The sequence below is a fragment of the Protopterus annectens genome, chromosome 12.part0 (genome assembly GCF_019279795.1).
Source record: "Protopterus annectens isolate FY-2018-M chromosome 12.part0, PAN1.0, whole genome shotgun sequence".
In the NCBI taxonomy this organism is placed as follows: domain Eukaryota; kingdom Metazoa; phylum Chordata; order Ceratodontiformes; family Protopteridae; genus Protopterus; species Protopterus annectens.
Genome location: NC_056746.1, coordinates 953,957,420 through 953,978,283, shown reverse-complemented (window position 1 = coordinate 953,978,283; position 20,864 = coordinate 953,957,420). Strand labels below are relative to the sequence as shown.

Here is a 20,864-nt window from a genome sequence, read left to right as displayed (position 1 = left end):
GCGGAAACCCTCAGATATGCTCAGAGTTGGTTCACAACAACAAAAAATACACTGAACCCACAGATATTGCTAACATTCTGGCTGACCGGTTCAGTGCAAATTTCTCGCCTCCTTCACCCCCAAAAGAAGAAATACTTATCCCAGTTGAATGTAATCTCCCTGTCATCTCAGATGTCCAAGTGAGAACCACCCTAAACGATGCAAAAAACACAGCATCAATGGGACCTGACGGTATCTCGGGGTGCGTGTTACGTGAACTCCAAGAGGAGCTAAACCCACACATAAAAATGCTATTTAACCTTAGCCTTACTTCGGGATATGTACCTGTACACTGGCGTACATCAACAGTGGTCCCACTCCACAAGGGGGGTGCCTCTACAGACCCTGGAAACTACCGCCCCATAAGCTTAACTAGCCTGGTCTGCAAAGCCATGGAAAGAATCATTATGGAACTCATAAACAGAGACCTAGGGGACCTACAGACACTTGACCCCACCCAGTTCGGCTTTGTGAAGGGCAGATCCTGCCTTTTAAATCTGGTTGACTTTTTCGAAACAGTCACTAAAGCCATTGATGAGGGCAAAGCAGTCCATACAGCATACCTGGACTTGGCTAAAGCCTTCGACACAATACCCCACTCAGGCATCATAGATAAGCTAAACAGCTTAAAAGTAAACCCCTATGTCACTAGATGGGTTGCAAACTGGCTAAAGGACAGAACCCATAAAGTTAAAATTGCTGGAGCATTGTCGGACTCAAAGCCGGTCACAAGTGGTGTCCCAAAGGGATCTGTCCTGGGACCCCTCTTGTTCGGCATTTATTTCTCAGATGTTAAAGCAAACATGGGAGGGCTGTGGCTGACAAAGTTTGCAGATGACTGTAAACTAGGAGTCATAGTTGATACACCAGCAGAAACACACATCCTACAAAAAGGCCTCACTGAAATGGACAACTGGTGCCGTAGTCACGGCCTTAAACTAAATGCCAAACAATGTATAGTCATCCCTTTTGGAAAAAACAAAGTACCCACAAATTATCACATAGACAGCAACCCACTGAGTAAGGAAAAAGTAATCAGAGACCTGGGGACCCAAGTAGACGACGACCTCTCATTTGACACCCACGTTGCCAAAGTGGTTAGAAAAACATTCTACCTTGCACACCTCATCATGAAGGGATTTGCATCCAGATCCAAGGATGTCATTGTACCCCTATATTCCTCCCTCATCAGACCCATGATTGAGTACAATGCCCCATTTGGTATGTACCTCACCCGGCACTTGCAACAGCTGGAGAGACCACAGAAGTACCTCACCAAAAGGATCAAGGGTCTCCAACATATGTCTTATTCAGCCAGACTAAAGAAACTTCAGCTCTATTCAGTGGCATACCACCTGCTCAGGGGTGATCTCTGCCTGACGTACAAGGCCATGTCCAATCAGGATTTGATGGACATGCTCCACCTCAAAAAATCCAAATCCATCACGACCATGAGAGCCAAAGACTTAAACCTCGGCACAAGTATGAATAGGACATGCTGGAGGGATAGATTCCTAACCCAGAGGCTTCCCATGCTCTGGAACAGGATCCCAGTTCGTATTAGGCAGAGCCCCTCACTGACTCTCTTCAAGAGAAATCTTGATGAGTGGATGGGAGATCGAAAGTTTACCCCAGGGGTCACATCTGTGTCACTGCTTGACAGGGGCACAGTAAACTAATTTTATTATATAAGGGGACCTTCATTGTGTCACTACTAGACAGAGGCACAGTATTCTAGATTTATTCTATACATTTTTGTACCATTTCACGGGGTGGCAAAAGCCACATCACTACGGCTAGGCTTACAAATGCCCCAGGGCAGATAGCCTAGTATTATACTATGAAACTATAATTAATGTAATTGCTAGCCTGAACCAGTGAAGACATCCCAATGTTTCAAGCGGCAAACGAGATCTGGGGAACAGCCGTTAAGTATCATGGGATAGGTTGTAGCCTCAAGCCAGCTGAAGTTCTCGAGCTTTGGTATGCGGCTGAGTCAGAGCCGAGGTTCGGCTCCAAACCCAACAAGCAAGAATGAAGGCGAGATAGGACAACATAACATCTGCTGTTAGGAGGATCACTGAATTGCAAACATTGTACTGCAAGCCTCCTTATCTGTTTTTTTTTGTAAAGATAGAGTTTGACTACGGACCAGTCCTTACCTTCTTTCTAATGTGGCTTCATAAGCAAATCTTATCCAGATGATTATCCTACCAGATCTAATATTATCATTTTAATTTATTCTTCAATGATTGGGTTCGGATCCAACCCTTAGATTGGACTCTGCCACTTTTTCGATTCTAGGATCTGACTCTCAAGCTCCTCAATTACTCATAATGCTCCTGACTACTGTTCTTACTCAGATCTTGTTTGCTGCTCTTCAAGATCGGATGGGACTGAAATTTTTCGAGTTTGTAGTTGGTTGGTGAGTGAATTAAGCTGTATTCTTTTCTTTAAATTTTACTTCTTTATTATAGTTAATAATATCCCTCTTACTGCTTTGTAAACTTTTCTGCTACAACAAGTTAAGGTTCTTTTAGCTACCATTGTTGGTAACTTTTCCCTCTGTTACCTTACTCTGAGGTAGTCTCTTTTCTTGCTATCTGTTATAGCTGTAAAAAAAAAAAACTTTTTTGTGGGTGCTATTTTTTCCATCTTTACAGTATGGTTGATAAGCCTACTGGGTTAAAAAACTGCACTTCTGTGGGCAAAAGCTCCCCAACTCTGTTGTCCACAGGAAGCACAGTTATTGTTTGGGCCCGGTGCAGCTGGACACCTTCTGCTCCATTTGTGCATCAGTTAATGCCAGGGCCATTAGCGACAGGAGAAACAATCTTATATTAAAAGGCCTACTTCCAGCTTCTGCTGCTTCCGCTAGTACCTCTTCATCAGGGCCCACCCCCCCTCTCAAAAATCAAAGGAGCCAAGGGAGCACTGAAAACACTGCCCTGCATGGTCTCCTCATTCAACATCTTCTGAACCTCCTAAGGTTTCAAAGCGTTTGGATCTGAAGTCCTTGGATTTGACATATGCTGTTGCAAAGTCTCCTTGGCTCCAATCTCCATGGTTTTCCCCAGAGCCAGCATCCCTGAGATTGAGGTCTCCTTTTCTTCAGGAGACGCCTAAAAAGTCTTCCAGGCTACCATCCTCTTCTTCCTCAGTTAGGTCCTCTCGAAGTCTTTCCCAAGTCTTTCTGAGTAAGAAGTGGATAGGATGATGAGAAAATTTCTCAGAACACAGATCCATATGGGGGGTTTGACAACTCCATCTCCCATCATATCCGTGAGCCTTAAACCTTCTTTTCAGTCTGTTGTTGTTCCTTCTCCAATCTGACCTGCCATTTTGGAGCCCTCAGATCTGAGACTCCCGAGAGTCGAACTATCAGATCTGAGGATTCTTCTTTCTTCCACTGTGGTGACTTCCCTGATCCAGTCAGCTCCTACTACCTTGGAGCATGATGGTTCTTGGAACTGAAACATCAGCATCTGATACAAGGGGTTGACTTTGACTCCGAAATTTTCAGAGCCATCGCTTCCCCTTGGAGCTTCGGAACTGGACGGCTTGGCCCCGACACCTCCCTTGGAGTGGAGCATCAGGGAGGGCCTTGAATTGTCTGCTGTCTTAATTTCTGCTCTGGGAGGATTGTCCTCAGTTTCTTCTGGTCCTTCTGCCTTTGAGGGGATGAATAGGGTTTTCTCTCATCTCGGAGCAGTTTTGACTCTCGAGCCTTCAGATCCATCTCCTGTTGTGTCTTTGGATCCTGTGTCAGAGTCTACTCATCCTACACCTCAGGGACAGCCAGTCTGGATGAGTTTCCAAGCAGTTTCTGCCAGGGAACTCCTAGCGTCTTCTGACACCTCTCCAGAGCACTCCAATGAAGAGGTTCCTTTGGAGTAGGTCGTACAAGAGGAGGCACTTGGATTTCCCACAGGAATCCCTCATGGAAGACACCGATTTTGATGAAGGGGAAGGGTTCTCTCTCTATCCACCTGAAGATGTCTCATTTGGAAACGTCTTAGAGATCCTTCACCAGAAAGATGGTTGGTCTTCCCAAAATTCTTCCCAGGCCCACCTGCGGATGAGGTTATAGACCTTATCTCCTGCAGGGCATGGAAGGAACTGGATTCTGTTGAACCGATCCTCAAATGCCCAGGCAAGATTTTGATTGCCCCCTCTGACAGACAACACTGGATCAAGGGAGTTCCTATAGATGCCATGGTTGTTGTGGCAGTCACCAAAAAGGAGCTGGCTGAGCAGAGCTCTAGTGTCCATCCCCCTAATAGGGAATCTAGGGCATTGGGTAAGTTTGGGAAGCAAGTATACACTTCAGTGACCTTTGCCCTATGGTCACTGAATTATCTTGGCACATTTCACTAGATTACAGAGGGGCATAGTCAAGGAAGTAACTCTACCCCTGGGCCTATGTCCGCAGAGGAACAGAAGTCCTTTTCCTCACAACTGGCCACCCTGCAGTCCATTACTAACTTGTCCATGAGGTTAATCTCACATGCAGCTAAGGGCTGCTCTCATGAGGCCGGTTCAGGCATAGCCATTAGGAGATGTGCCTGGATGTGGTTGTGCGATTTTTCGGAGCCCTTCAAGGGGTCATTCATCAGTGCTCCTTTTGCTGAATCTTCCTTGTTTGGGCCAACAGTTAAAGATGCACTTTCCTGCAGTGAGAAGGATGGAAAAACTTTGTCTGCCATGGGAAATTAAGTATGCAAGGCCTTTCTTAAAGGTACCTTTTTACTTAGATGTCCAGTTAGGGACCTTACTCCACCTTGGGACCTAACTTTGGTATTAGAGACACTTTGGTGCATCCACCTTTTGAAAAAGTAGAACGTAAGTTTCTGTCTGGGAAAATGGTCTTTCTGGTGGCCTTAACTTCAGCAAGATGAGTATCTGAATTCCAAGCACACTGTTCAAAACTACCCTATTTGATTTTTCACAAAGATAGAGTTACTCTTTGCACTAATCCTTCCTTTCTGCTAAAAGTTGCTTCTGTAATAAACATCAATCCAGTGATCATTTTACCAGTTTTCTTTCCCAAATTTGACAATAATGGAGAATATACCCTTCATCTTTTAGATGTACATAGGTAAATTCGCTTTTACCTTCACAGGACTAAAGAATTTAGGAAAACTGATCGTTTGTATCTTTTTCTAGTACTAAGATGAGAACAGCAGTCTCAGAAACTACTCTAGTCAAATGTTTAACAGATTGTATTTCCTATGTGTATTCCTTGAGAGGTTTAACCTTGCAGAGATTACCAAAAGCTGATTCATCTAGGTCAATGGCTACATCTGCTGCTTTTTTGGACTAGAGCTTACATTGATCATATTTGTGCAGCTGCCTCTTGGCCTAATACTGATACTTTTATTGCTCATTACAAGTTGGATATCATCTCCAGAAACAGGGCTGCATTTGGTTCTGCAGTTGTCTGGAGCATCCTTCCAGGAGGAATACCCAAGGATGTTATGTGATCCTATCTCGCCTACATTCTGTACTGATGGGCTCGGAGCCGATCCTCGGCTCCGACTCGGCACGCTATGCTATAGAGCGAAGCCTCTTATTGGCTGAGCTATTCTATATCCCAGGATGCACCACCACTACTTCCCCAGATCTCGTTTGCCACTTACAAGCTAGGACGTGGTCTCGAACTTGGCTGAGCTAAGTGCTTTTTTTCCTGAAAGTTTTTCTGTCAGGAAATTCTTTAATCTTTACCCAAAAGCTGTTTTAACAGCTATCGTTGTGTATAAGTGTGTTTTTTTGTGAATTTTTTGTGGTAAATTTGTGTGACTGGAAAGGGAAAGGTTTCCGTTTAAGTTAGAGGGGCCTGCCCCTAGTTCTTTAGTGAGTCTTCTTATTATTTCGGAGAGGTCAAGGTACCTGTTTGAGTTAGAGGGTTCTTGGCCCTCTTTTTGGTGTATTTGTATTTGTTTTAGTTTCTTGGGCTTTCGTCTATTGTTTAAAAAAAAAAAAAAAAGAGTTTTTATTGTTGTGAAAATCTTTGTGCTGAGTTACATACATTGTGTTTTTCTCTGTTATAGTGAGTAGTCTACAGGCATTATGTCTAAGGAGCATAGACCCTCAGGATTCAAGAAGTGCACGAGATGCAAATATAAAATGTCCATCACGGACGATCACTCCTTATGCGTGTACTGTTTAGGCAACAAACACCTTCAGGAGTCCTGCAGCGTGTGTCACGCCTTTTCCTCTAGGGTCCTCCAAGAGAGGAAGAACAAATTGATCTTAAAAGGGCTTATCAAACCCTCCTTCGAAGAGGCCTTATCTTCCTCTTCCTCTCCAGCTAAGAAAAAGAAATCGTCGGCTCCGACCAGCCCGTCAGAACCGACCACTAAGAAATCTAGGCAGGCTTCTCCATCGGCTCTACGGACTTCGGAGCCGAGGGCAGAACGGTCTGCCTCGATGCCTCCAGCCTCGACTCCTCTGGTTTCGGAGCCGATGGCTGGGGCTTCGAGAGGTGGGTCACCTTCATCGGCTCCACTGATTTTGGAGCCGATGAGGGTTGCCGGCTCAGACACTTCCCCTTCGGCGCCGAAGCCCTCTTCGGCACCGAAGGAAATTGCTATGGAATCTCCCTCGGCACCGATATTGGTCGAGTCCATTCGGAGCCGGTCCCCCAGTCCTTCGGAGCAAATGGAGAAGTCAGCTCGGACCCGATCGGTCTCCTCCCGATCTTCCAAGATGTCGGATTCGGACATCAACAGGGTGCTCCAAAGACTTTTTCAGTCTCCTGTATTCCAGAAATTAGTTTCGGCACCAGCCCATTCGGCTTCGGAGCCGATGGCCCACCCTGTAGTTCTGGTTCCTCCAACAGCCTCGGCACCGTTGGAGCCGGTGCTGGTGGAGCCGTTGGAGGTTTTCGGGTCGGCTCCAACCCTTACTCCAACTCCGGCTTTCGGGTCGGAGTTCGGTACACGGACCTCCTCGGTCGGCCCCGGGGGTGACGCTTCGGGACTGATGTTTTCAGTTCCGAGCCTTCCTCTCGGTGCGTCGGCTGCGGGGGTGCCGTCTACTGTTGTGGCCTCTGGCGGTCCGGCCTTCAGGGCCATGAGGAGTGCCTTGGCCAAATCTTCTTTGGCTTCCTCCACGGTCTCACCGGTACCTTCCCTACACACGGAGACTGTGTCTTTTGTAGTCCCCCTGTCGCTAGACAGCGGAGCCCCGGGGCCTGAGGTCACCCCCAGTGGGGTTCCCCCCATCCTGGAGGTCCCTCTGAAGCTTCTTCGGAGGAACCCCCAAGGAAAAGACTGTGCAAGAGGAAGCACGTTGACTCCCCTGATGAGTCTCTCACGTCGGACACCGATCTTGATGATGCGGAGGGGTCCCCTAAGTCGTCCTCGGAGGATGTCTCCTTTGCAGACATCTTGGAAGCCCTCAAACAACGAGGCGGCTGGCATTCCAAACCCCCTTCCGCTGACGAGTCGGTGTTCCTCAAGGCCTTCAGGGCTCAGCCCTCCACCTCCTGGGTGTCTCCGCCCTTCGACGAGCTCCTAGATTTGATCTGTCGAAGGGCATGGGAGCATTCAGACTCTGTGGAACCGGTGCAGGCTCGCCCAAATAAATTCTTATCAGCACCCCCAGAGAAGGAGTTTCTGACCAAAGGTGTGGCTGTAGATGCCATGGTGGTGGCATCTGCTACCCAGCAAGATGTAGCAGAGGCGTTGACGTCCGTCCATCCTCCTAATAAGGAGTCTAGGAGCATGGACCGGTACGGGAAGCGCACCCTCAGTTCAGCGGCCTTTACCTTAAGGTCCCTGAACTATTTGACGCACTTCACTAGACTTCAGAGGGATCTGATCACGGAGCTTTCAGATACCCTCTTGGGTAACCTACCTGAGCAGCTGGCCCAGACGGTCGGCTCTCAGTTGGCTACTCTGTCATCGATATCAAACTCGTCCATGAGGCTCATTTCATATGCAGCCGAGGGGGCGAGTAGAGCGGTACGGGTGTTGCTCTACGGAGGCAAGCCTGGCTCCACCTGTGTCATTTTGCGGAAGCCTTTAAGTCTTCCTTTGCCGACGCTCCCTTTGATGCGTCCTCTTTGTTTGGACCCAAGGTAAAGGACACATTGACCCGCTGTGAGCAAGAAGGTAAGACTCTGACTGCCGTAGGGGCACGATTTTCCACTCCTTTTCGGCCTTACCCCAAGGCTAAAAGAGGAGGGAAAATGTGGTTCCGTAAATCCCAGAAGTCTTATCCCTCGCAGCAGGACGATCCCCCTTCTAGAGGCAGAGGAGGGGGAAATTTTTCTGGAAGACGCCGTCCCAGAGGCGGCAGAGGCCCCCGCAACACTGGAGACCGCGAGTCCTTTCGTGGCTCTTCAGCCTTCCACAATCCCTGAAGGATTGCCCGACTGTGCAGCTCCGGAGACAGTCGGGTGTCGTTTTTCGAGGCACCTAAAAGCCTGTGAAGGTATCACTCAGGACCGATGGGTGCTTCGAATCATCGCCGGAGGTTACGCCATCCCCTTTTCGCACCCTCCACCGCCGTCCAAGAAAATCCCGGACCCGCCACCCAGTCAACGGGAAATCGCAGCCTTAGAAATCTCAAAGCTGCTTCAAAAAGGAGTCATCCAACCGGTCCCCGCAGACCAGATCGGATTAGGGACTTACTCAAGATTCTTTTTGGTGCCAAAAAAGACCGAGGACTTGAGGCCCATTTTGGATCTCAGCATCCTAAATCGATCAGTCAAAAAGTCCAAGTTCCGAATGGTCACCTTACAATCCATTCTCCCACTGCTGGAGAAAGGTGTTTGGTTGTGCTCCATAGATCTCAAGGATGCCTATTATCACATCCTGATAGATCAGGCGTCCAGGAGACATTTGCGCTTCAGCCTGGGAGACAGTCATTTTCAGTTCTGCACTGCCCTTTGGTCTCACCACAGCCCCAGGGTGTTCACCAAATGTTTGGCGGTCGTGACTGCTCACCTGAGGAGTCTAGGATTCCAGGTGTTTCCGTATCTGGACGACTGGCTCCTAACTGCCACCTCCAGGCGTCTACTATTGCAGAACCTACAAGCCACCATATCACTAGGCACTTCCCTTGGAATCACCTTCAATTGGCCAAAGTCTGTGTTGCTGCCATCTCAGCGCATAAGGTTCATCGGAGTAGAAATAGACTCAAACCAAATGCGGGTCTATCTTCCTACAGAAAGGATACAGACTATACAGGCTCAAGTCCGAGCCTTGCTTCTCAGATCCAAAGCCCCTGCCAGGATGGTCCTGCAGCTATTAGGCTCTATGTCGGCCACTGTTCTCCTAGTCCCCTTAGCAAGATTGCATATGAGAATTCTCCAGTGGCTCCTGTCGACACAGTGGTCCTTTCAGGATCTCCCTCTCAGTCACCTCATACGGATCACGGAAACCTGCAAACGGGACCTTCGCTGGTCGCTGGTGTCCTCCAATCTGGATCAGGGACGACCCTTTGTTCCACCTCCTCCTATGGCCACATTGACGACGGACGCCTCCCAGACGGGGTGGCGGGGGCATTACCTGGGCAAGTCAGTCCAAGGCAATTGGCATTCCGACGAGAGTCTCCTTCATATCAACATTCTAGAAATGAGGGCGGTGTTTCTGTCTCTACAAGCCCTCCACGATTACCTCCCTCAGGGCATAATTGCCATTCACTCCGACAAAATGTCAGTAGTCTGGTATCTGAACAAGCAGGGAGGGACCAGATCCTACCCCATTTGCAGAGAGGCCATGAGAGTTTGGGAATGGGCAGTGGCGACCAGACGTTTTCTGGTAGCGACTCATATCCCTGGGAAATCCAACGTGATAGCCGACAGACTAAGCAGAACTATTCTCTCTCCTCACGAGTGGTCTCTGAACGACGCAGTGGCAACTCAGATCTTCAGCAGATGGGGAACTCCTTGTTGCGACCTTTTCGCAACCCCGCTGAACGCGAAGTGCAGAAAGTTCTTCTCTCTCACTCCAGCTCCGGGGCAGAGTCCTATGGACACATTAGCCCATCCTTGGCCCACCGGCTTGCTATACGCCTTCCCTCCAGTTCCCCTCCTTCCCAGAGTGATCCAAAAGGCGTCTCACTTGGGGAGCAAAATGATTTTAGTTGCCCCTTACTGGCCTCGTCAGGTATGGTTCCCCTATCTTTGGAAATATGCACGGGACGGTCCATGGTTCCTGGATCGGATCCCGGACCTATTAATTCATCAGTCGGGACAACTCCATCAGTCCCTTCACACTTTGAAGTTAACAGCTTGGCTCCTCCTCTTCCGACTATAGTCAGGAATCATACTTTAGACCCGGAAGTCATTCGTATCTTATCCTCGGCCCACAAGTCTGCCACTAAGAAATTATATACTAGCAAATGGAAGAGATTTGCTATTTGGGCTCAACTCCGGGGTCTAGATCCCATCACTGTCCCAGTGTCAGAAGTCCTGAAGTTTCTGACTTTCCCTATTCAATCAAGGTTCTTCAGTCTCTACCATCAAGGTCCAATTGGCAGCTATTTCCAATTTTCATGAATCTATAAACCCACCTTTAACGAGCAACAGATTGTGTAAAACCTTCATGAAAGGTGCTGCGCTTTTACGACCTCCGGTTTCTCATCCTGCTCCTCCGTGGGATCTCGATGTGGTATTACGTGCCTTAACCTCCTCCCCCTTCGAACCGGCAGCAACCTGTGATTTGAAATTTCTTTCTTGGAAAACTGCCTTTCTGGTCACGATTACTTCTGCCAGAAGGGTTTCAGAGCTTCAAGCTCTATCTGTCAAACCACCGTACCTGGTTTTTCACAAAGATAGAGTATCCCTCAGGCCTAACCCATCTTTTGTCCCTAAAGTTTGTTCCAGTTTTTGCCTGCAACAGTCATTAGAACTTCCAGTTTTCTTCCCAAAGTACTCAAACAAAGCGGAATACATCTTCCACACATTGGATGTTCACAGGCAATTGCGCTTTTATTTAGACAGGACCCAACAAACACGGAAAACAGATCAATTGTTTGTGTCCTTTTCGGATAATAAATTGGGCAAAGCCGTCACAAGGGTCACTATTGCCAAATGGATCAGGGACTGTATTAGTCAGGCTTATTCCTCTTCTAATAAAGAGCTTACAACCTCTGTCAAAGCTCACTCTACAAGAGCTATGGCTACTTCAATAGCATTCCATTCTAAGCTTGCCATTAGTGACATTTGTGCTGCGGCTACATGGTCTTCCCCGCACACCTTCATTTCCCACTACAAATTGGATGTGGCATCTCGGGGGTGAGCTTCATTTGATTCCACAGTTCTCAGGAGTGTTTTCCAGTGAGCCACCCAGGAATCAGGTGCTAGGGACGCTGTCCCATCAGTACAGAATGTAGGCGAGATAGGATCACATAACATCTTTTAGTTATGTACTTACCATAACTTTAGATGTTTGGGATCCATCTCGCCTACATTCCTAATAACCCACCCTCCTTCCCCCTGCCTTGGAGATCAGAAGAGACCGGACGGTCCGAGTACTATCGTTTCATCTTGAAACATCTGGCAATGTTATATAAACAGTTATGTGTGTGTGCATGAGTGCGGACAAACAAGATCTGGGGAAGTAGTGGTGGTGCATCCTGGGATATAGAATAGCTCAGCCAATAAGAGGCTTCGCTCTATAGCATAGCGTGCCGAGTCGGAGCCAAGGATCGGCTCCGAGCCCATCAGTACAGAATGTAGGCGAGATGGATCCCAAACATCTAAAGTTATGGTAAGTACATAACTAAAAGTTATTTTAGCAGGGGGACTATATCCCACTCATTGAGGAATGAATGAAAATGACATATCGGATATAAAAGTTATGTACTCAGCATCACTATGCATCTGTGTTGTCCATTTCCATTCTTCCTAAATTACTCCCCACCTTCCCCTATCCATGTTTTTTGGGCGTGACCTGCTGAAGTTTTTTGTTAGGAACCACAGTTCCTGTTTGAACCCCTGATGTGAAGTTGTTCACTCTTGTCATTTATTCTTCACTGATGGGTTCGGAGCTGATCCATCGGCTCAGACACGGCCGTTAGCAAAGCTCAAGGTTTACCAGTAGCTCGAGACCAAGCCCCTTATCCCATGATGCACTGCCAGAATTACCACAGATCTAGTTTGGCGTGGCATGGATCTCAGTGGTTCCAGTTTGCTCTAGCCTTTTTTTCGATAAAAAAAATTGCTTTTCGCAAGTTGTTTCATAACTTTTTTCTAATTCCAGTTAGATTAGTCTTATAATAGCTCCTGTAGTTGTTTCTATTAGACTTATTTCCCTTGGTGCTTTATTATCTAGTATAGTTGTAGTGGCCTCGTTTTGGGCCTAGTTATTTAGAGTTTGTGTTTTTTCTATTACTATAGTTATTGCATTGATAGTATAGATATGTAGTGTGCAGTTATATATATTTACATAGTGTTGGCCTTTTTTCTTCTCCGGGCCATTGTTTAGAGTGTTTTATATTTTAGGCATGTTAACTTGAGCCTAAGTGTACTTGAGATATAACTTTTAGGCTGTATTTAGGCTGTGTGGTTTGTTTATTGAGTTAAGCCTAAAGTTTTTCTTGATATGTCTGAGGAAAAAGACAAGCACCCAAAGTCTGGATTCAAGAAATGTCCAGACTGCTGGCAAAAGATGTCTCTTACTGATGGGCACATTCAGTGCGTTTTTTGTTTAGGTGTGGTGCATTTGCAGGAGTCCTGTAGTATATACCATTCCTTTTCTTCAAAGGTTCTTTTAGAGAGGAAAAGGAAGTTTGTGGATCGAGGTTTGCTGAAGCATCCTTTTGCTGAAGCTTTGACTGACCAGGATGGGGCCAACAAGTCCTCTAAATCTTCAAAGTCCTCAGCAGACTCCCTGGCATCTACAGACTCAAAAAAAATCAAAGAAAGTGGAGGATTCCGGGACTTGGCTCCACGGCCCTCAGAGCCAAGTGTCTCTTCATTTCGGAGCCGGCCCACAGTTCTATAACTGGTCTCTGAGACATCTATATCTCCACTCCTTCAGTCTGCACCTTCGGTGCACTCCTCCAGGTCTTCTGTCAGCCTCTCGGATTTGGATATGATCTTGCTAAATTGTCTGCTCTGACCCGAGCATCAGAACCGAAGACCACCACCCCGGATTTGACTGCTCCTCCTCTGAGCCGTACCGGATCTTCAGAGCCAGAGGGGGCCGACCTGCTGATCGTGGAGCCTTTGGAGCGGAGACCTGCTCCGGTATCATCAGTTCCATCTACTCTGACATCTTTGGCACCGACCAGGGACTCTAGGAGCCGACAATCTCCTGTTGGGTATGGGGAGGACAGTTGCATTGACTTGTCGGTGCCGACTCTTCCTCTCGAGGCTTTGGCTCGGATGAGCTCGGCTCCTACCTCCAGCTCTGAGCCCAAGACCTCGGTGCGGGAGGGGCTGGCAGTTCCTTTGGGTCCGTCGACGACTTCTCATCTGAGCTGTGATGCTTTCGAAGCCATGAGGAGAGCCTTGTCCCCAAAGGCATCCTCGACACCAGGTCTGGCCTTTTCTTCCCCCAAAGCGCCTGTGTCCGCTTCTGCCTCCATTTGTCCAGGCACAGTGTAGAGACCCTGAGCCTCAGGTAGCCCCACATGGCACCCCTTGCTCTTCTGAGACGTCCTCAGAGGCTCCCACTGAGGTGGTCCCCAGGAAGAGATTGTGTAAGAGGAGACACTTAGACTCCCCACAGGAGTCATTGACATCTGACACTGACTTGGATAAGTCAGAAGGGTCCCCACGATTCCCCTTCTGAGGATATCTCCTTTGTGGAGATACTCGAGATCCTTAGGCAGAGGGGTGATTGGCAGTCCAAAAGCCCTACTGAGGGTGAGTCAGTTTTCCTGAAGGCTTTCGGGTCTCAACCTTCCACCTCTTGGGTGTCTCTGCCCTTCGATGAGCTCATGCAGCTGGTCTCTCGGAGGGCGTGGGAGTCACCGGAGTCGATAGAACCTGTCCCTCGGAGGCCTAACAAGTTCATTTTTGCCCCCGTAGATAAAGCCTTTTTGTCCAAGGGACAAACCCAGACGATTGGCTCCTTACCTCCGCCATCAGGCATCAACTGATTCAGGCAAGGGAATACACTCTGACACTCTGCCATCACTTAGGCATTACAGTCAACTCAGAAAAATCTGCCTTGTCGTCATTGCAGCATATCGTCTTTATAGAGGCAGAGTTAGACACTTCAACCACCACTCTATGACTACCGATCGAGAGGGTCTTTCTTCTTTGCCAGCATGTCAGTTCATTAGTGCCGAAGGACAGAGCACCAGCCACAGAAGTCTTACAAGTGTTAGGTTTGATGGCTGCAGCGATCTTGGCCATACCATTAGCAAGGATGCATATGCGGATTCCTCAGTGGTTGCTGTTTACTCAATGGTCCCAATCAGGAACTTCCAATGAGTCATATGATTTTAATTACAAACTCTTGCAAGAGAGATCTCCAGTGGTGGTTGACGTCTCTTCATGTAGCCATAGGACACCCCTTTGTACTAACCACCTTGCTAGGGTGGGGGGGCATTTTCAGGGAAAGACTGCCCAAGGCACATGGACAGATCAAGAGTCACATCTGCATATCAATGCTCTAGAGATGAGAGCAGTACTTTTGGCATTGCAGTGCTTTCAGGACTCTCTTCCTCTAGGGACAATTGCAATTCAGACAGACAATATGTCAGTAGTCTGGTACTTGAACAAGCAAGGCAGGACTAGTTCTTACCCCCTTTGCCGAGAAGCCCTCAGAGCTTGGCAGTGGGCTGCCTCCTCCCAGCGCTTTCTGTTGGCAATGCACATCTCTGGGATATCTAACGTGATAATAGACACACTGAGCAGGGCAATGTTGTTGCCGCATGAGTGGTCCCTCAAACAAGAGATTGCGGACAGGATTTTCCGCAAATGGGGCCAGCCTTGCTGCGATCTTTTTGCCAGTCACATTAACACGAAATGCAGAAGCTACTTTGCCCTGATTCCCCCTTCGGGAGAACCCCCGAGAGACACACTAATACACGATTAGCCCCCGGGTCTCCTCTATGCATTCCCTCCAATCCCTCTAATACCCAGACTTCTACAGAAAGCAATGTCGCTGGGAAGGACTATCATTCTTATATCCCCTCACTGGCCTTGGCAGATTTGGTTTCCATTTCTTCATCATCATCTATTGGAGAATCCATGGATTCTGGGTACAGTTCCGGATCTTCTGACACATCCGTCAAGGGGCCTCCATCCTTCATTGCAGTCACTGAAGCTCACAGCTTGGCTGCTCCAGTTCCCCTCATAGCCAGGCTTCATGACCTTTCTAATGAGACAAGGCAGATCCTCTTGTCTTCCCATAAGCCGTCCACCAGAAGATTATATCTTAGTAAGTGGAAGAGATTTTCCATATGGGCTTCTAAGCAGAACATTGATCCTTATCAAGCCCCTTTGACCTCCATTTTAGAATTCTTGACTATGATCTTTAATAAAGGAGCTGCAGCTGCAACAGTTAGAGTCCAGTTGGCTGCTATATCTAACTTTCATCTCTGAGTGGACAGGCTAAACATAATGTCCCACAAGTTGTCCAAGGCCTTTCTCAAAGGAACCTTTCACATGAGACCTCCAGTGAAAACTCCTTATTCTCCTTGGAACCTAAACTTTGTGCTGTCTCGTATAATTCTTCCCCCGTTTGAACCAGCATCATCTTGTGATCTCAAATTCTTATCATGGAAAACCATATTTCTGGTGGCTATTACTTCCGCCCGCAGTGTGTCAAAACTTCAAGCCTTATCTATCAGTCCTCCTTATTTGATTTTTCATGCTGATAGAGTATCTCTTAGGACAAACCCCTCCTTTTTGCCCAAAGTTTGTTCGGACTTTAATATCAACCAAGTCATTGATGTGCTAGTCTTCTTCCCTAACCATTCCAATAACCTTGAGTATATACTACACAAACTTGACGTTCATAGACAGCTCAGATATTATTTGGACAGAACGAAAGATGTCAGAAAATCAGACCAGCTCTTTGTATCATTCTCTGAAGCCAGAAAAGGTAGACCAGTGGCTAAAACAACGCTTTCGAAATGGCTGTCTAATTGTATTACCTTTGTGTATTCAGTTGTTAATATGCCCTTACTACACAAGATTAAAGCTCATTCTACCAGGGCAGTCTCTACATCTTCTGTATTCCAAGCCAAATTGCCCCTTGATAACATTTGTGCTGCAGCCACTTGGTCTAAACCTCATACTTTTATCAGTCATTACAAAGTTGATAAGTCCTCCAGGGACAGGGCTTCCTTTGGGTCCGTGGTCCCGAAGAATGTACTCCCGTGAGCCACCAGAGATTGAGTGTGCTAGGGATGCTACCCATTAGTGAAGAATGAAAGGCGAGATTGAACAACTTCACATTAAGAAGTTATGTACTCACCATAATGTTCCATCTCACCTTCATTCTTACGTCCCTCCCTCCATCCCCCACCTGGCTGATATTTGACCTAGAGGCTGGTCTCATCCTGATTATTCAATCTTCTTTCTCTCTTTGTGAGGGTAGTTCTCTTACATGGATATGGTACATGCAGCAAACAAGATCTGAGGTAATTCCGGCAGTGCATCATGGGATAAGGGGCTTGTTCTCGAACTACTGGTAAACCCTGAGCTTTGCTAACGGCCATGTCGGAGCCGATGGATCGGCTCCGAACCCATCAGTGAAGAATGAAGGTGAAAAAAATGAACTAAGTCCCAAAAAGATCCACAAAACAGCAAAAGTAGAAGGAAAATGACCAAATAATCCACTGATAACTTCCAAGGAGTACTTTATTCAACATGAAAAACTCAAACAAACGTGAAATCCATCAAGCGCTTTCGCCTGAAACACTGTCAGGCTTTTTCAAGATATTCACAACTAGAACATGCCCTGCTTTAAATAATCCATTCAATAAACATAAATTACAACTTATTAGAGTCAATTAAAACGATCAAATCTAATTGAATAACACATTAAATACATTTGAACAAGGTTATATACCCATGCCTACTGAACAACCTAAGGGAATCAAATCGTTAATGTGCATTATACTTTTAAAATATTAAACGATAATTTTCTTTACCTGAACTTTTTTAAAGAAATGTTTCTTGTGTCATTTATTAATATAAATAATAATGAAAATCTGCATATATAAAAAAAATCAAAATAGAAATAAATGTAAATGTACAAAATGGGGAAATATTAACTAAATATAGTATAAAAGGTGTATTAATGTCTGTACTGTTAAAATGTAACTATTAAACTACAAAACATGTTTTCATACTCAAAAACTTGTAATTAAACTTAAAATAGTAAAATCCACTAAAATGTATGTAAATATGTATTAATATAATTAAATATAAGTATCCAACAATATATAAATAAATAAATAAATACTTATAAATATTCCATGTGATACAAAAATGTACATGTTTAGTAACTGTAGTGGTAAAATGTATAAATATAAAATTAATGTGTATGTGAATTTGTAATAAATAAATACATTTATAATAAATATATGGATAAATATATTTAAATTTATTTAAATTAATTTAAATTAAATACTTGTGTGTATCCAAAGTGTTGAGAAATCTGTTAAAATCTATTATAATATGATTAAACAATATGTTCAAAACTACTTGGAATAAAACAGGGTACTGCATGTTTATTATACCTACACGAAGACTAGACCTTATGTGATATGTACAAAACAGCGGGTGCATAAAAATATGAGAAAAGTAATGTGAGAAGTGGGAAAAACAAGGGCAGAACTACTTCTATAATATATGTTAAGCACTGATCAAACTGTCTGGCAACCAAATAGTGTAGTAAAAAAGAAAAGATAACATGTAGTTAAACTACTGAGCAAAGGCTAAAAATATGTATTTGCTTATATTTGTGTAACAATATTACATCAATAGCTGTAAATATGTAGCATTAAAGCCTTGCTCGCCTTAATTTTAATACACTACTAATACTAAGTGTATCATTTAATCCAGGTGGCCTAGATGCATTAAGCCTCAGCTGCCAGATCAATTCTTTATACTCTAAACTGGCCTCCCAGTCACCACCTCTCGGGTTCAGCGGTACTTGTTCAAGTACCATAAATTTCAGTAACATCTTTTCACAGACAACAGAGTGTTTAAAAAAAGCATTAGATTCTTTACCCTTTTGAATATCGTATAAGTGCTCGTATATTCTTTTACGTAACGTTCTCTCCGTTTTACCAATATAAAAACTGGAGCAGAACAGACATACGCCCAAATATACATATTATTATATTTGCTTTTTTAAGAATGAAGGTGAGATGGAACAAATCACATGGAATGTTATGGTGAGTAAATAACTTCTTATTCTTTTACTATTTCACCTTTTTTCTACAGTGCTATGATAATGTTTTATACTTCTAAAATAGCATAGTAGCAACAAACTTGATCCAAGGTAATGCAGTGGTCAGGGGCATTATGGATAAAGGGAGGAGCTTGAGAGTCTGATCCCAGAATCTGGAGAAAATCAACTGAGTTGGATCTGAGGTTCGAATCGGAGAACCACTGATGAGGAAGAATGAATATAGACAACACAGATACATAGTTATGGTGAGTAAATAACTTTTATTTATGCTCACCACAGCAAAACTATTCCAGGCAGGGTCAGTGCCAACTCTGCCAGGGCCTTGGCTTTATCTTTGTGTTTTTTTGGAAAGGATTGGAGTCTAAAAGTATTCTGTAAGAAGCACCCTGGTCCTCTATACATACGTTTACAAGGCTTTACAAGCTTGGGTCCTTCTGTATGTCCAGATCAGGCTTTGCTTAGACCATTGAACAGGGGCTCCTGGACCATTCCCCTTCCACCTCCCTAATATAGTAAGCTAGAGTAATATACCCATATAGCTGCTACAACAAACTTTAAGCAAATGCCTACAGATTTTTAGGAGTTATATAAAATATTCATCTGACTTTTTATGTAAATTGTATCAGTGGCATGGACAATATAAATGTACTAATTTCTTACTTGCATGTTTGGATATAAATTCTCTGTTTACGGTCATTTCCAGTCAATATGGGATAGAAGCCATATGTGAATTTTTAAATATGGAAACTGATATGACTCATAGAGAAATTGAGAATTTATGTCAAATAATATTATATTAAGTAATAACATATTTTTATTTGATGAGAAACCATACTTGCATGAAGCAGGTGCCCCCATGGCAAACACATATGCCAACCTTGTAATGAGTCAGTGGGAGAATAAATGCATATTCAGAAAAGAAGAGTTAATTGATTCCAACCTATTATTTTATAAGATGTTTGTGGATGATTGTTTTTTGATATGGAGAGGGGATTACGATAGTCTAAGGAAAGTCAGTTTAGTAGGGTCAGTAAACTCGGTACCGGTTGTTGTTTGTCTTTCGCCTTTTCCCGGTTAGGGGTTGCCACAGCGGAACTCCGGTCCGCTAATGATTGGCAGTAGATTTTCATGAACGCCGACGTGCCAGCTCGACGGCCATCCTTTAACGAAGGCACGCCCATTTACGCATGTCTTTCGAACACACCCAACCGCGGGGAGGACATGCAGACTCCACAGAAAAGGCACCCCCTGCACACCAGCCGAGAATTGAACTGGAGAACCTGTTGTGAGGCAACAACGCTACCGCTGCACCACCGCGGCTAAAAAAAAAAAAAAAAACAGATGGATGAGATGGTTTTAGAATTTATTGAGTTGGGATATACAAGAGATATGGTGTATCAAGCCATGGATGAGGTTATAAAAACAAGAGCACATGAAACGGCCCCTTACTTTAGTTCTAAAGGTGAGTGTGTACAACATCAAAACTCTAATTCAAGCCATAATAATAAATTGAGATATATCACGATATTTAATAATAGAACACACGATGTGGAGAGAATTATTAGAAAAAATGGAGCATACTTTTAACTTTGCCTGAATTAAAACAGGTTATTAATGAGCAATCTGCCTTTGTGTATAGGAATGAAAGAAATCTCAAAAGGAGACTATGCTGTAAAGATTTAGCTGTGAATAAGCATAAAAATAACTTGAATAAAGGTGCATACCGCTGTCTAAATTGCAGCTGTTGTAAAGACATCCTGACTGATATATATTTTATTCATCCCACTAGTAAGATAAAATATATATTTGACTGCTATACCTGTTGTAATACCACACAAATTATATATTTAGCTACCTGTGTACAATGCCCATCATTTTATGTAGAAAAGTGCAGCAGAAAATTAAAAGAACATATAACTGAGCATAAGTCAGAAATTAAAAGAAATATCGAAACTAACGCATTAGCTAGGCATGTGCTAGATAAAGGCATGGGACACTTCTTTAAGTTTAGATCATTAGAGTAATATATAAAAACAGTAGAGGTGGAGATATAAGTAATATGTTAGAAAATATAGAATTTTCATGGATCCTAAGACACCCAACCGCGGGGAGGACATGCAGACTCCACAGAAAAGGCAGATGCATACCCAGTACTACAAAAGAATTTAAACAGTGTCACATTAATTATCTTATTGCTGATTGTTTAATTCATATTCTGTTTTTATTGGATTGCTGTGCCATGTGATCTATATGTTTTAATTATTTAAATGTATTTTATGAAATTATTCTAAGTAAGCACTGAGGAAGGGGAAACCCAAAAGCTTTGCACTTTTGAATTTGTTTTTGTTTTATTAAAGTAAGTGAACGTTTCTGTTGTTCGGTTTTTGATTTATTCTTTTATAGATGTCCCAGGTTAGTTGCTAGAGATTGTGTGCTATCAGTAACGGAGAATAAATCAGACCATGACATATTAAAGTTATATATTTA

General features: G+C 44.6%; 1 protein-coding gene across 1 annotated transcript in view; it reads left to right on the top strand.

Annotated features, from left to right (window-relative positions):
* The window catches only part of LOC122816233 (chloride channel CLIC-like protein 1), a 1,186,501-nt gene that overhangs the window by 237,858 nt on the left and 927,779 nt on the right, over positions 1–20,864 (top strand). The window lies entirely within an intron of this gene.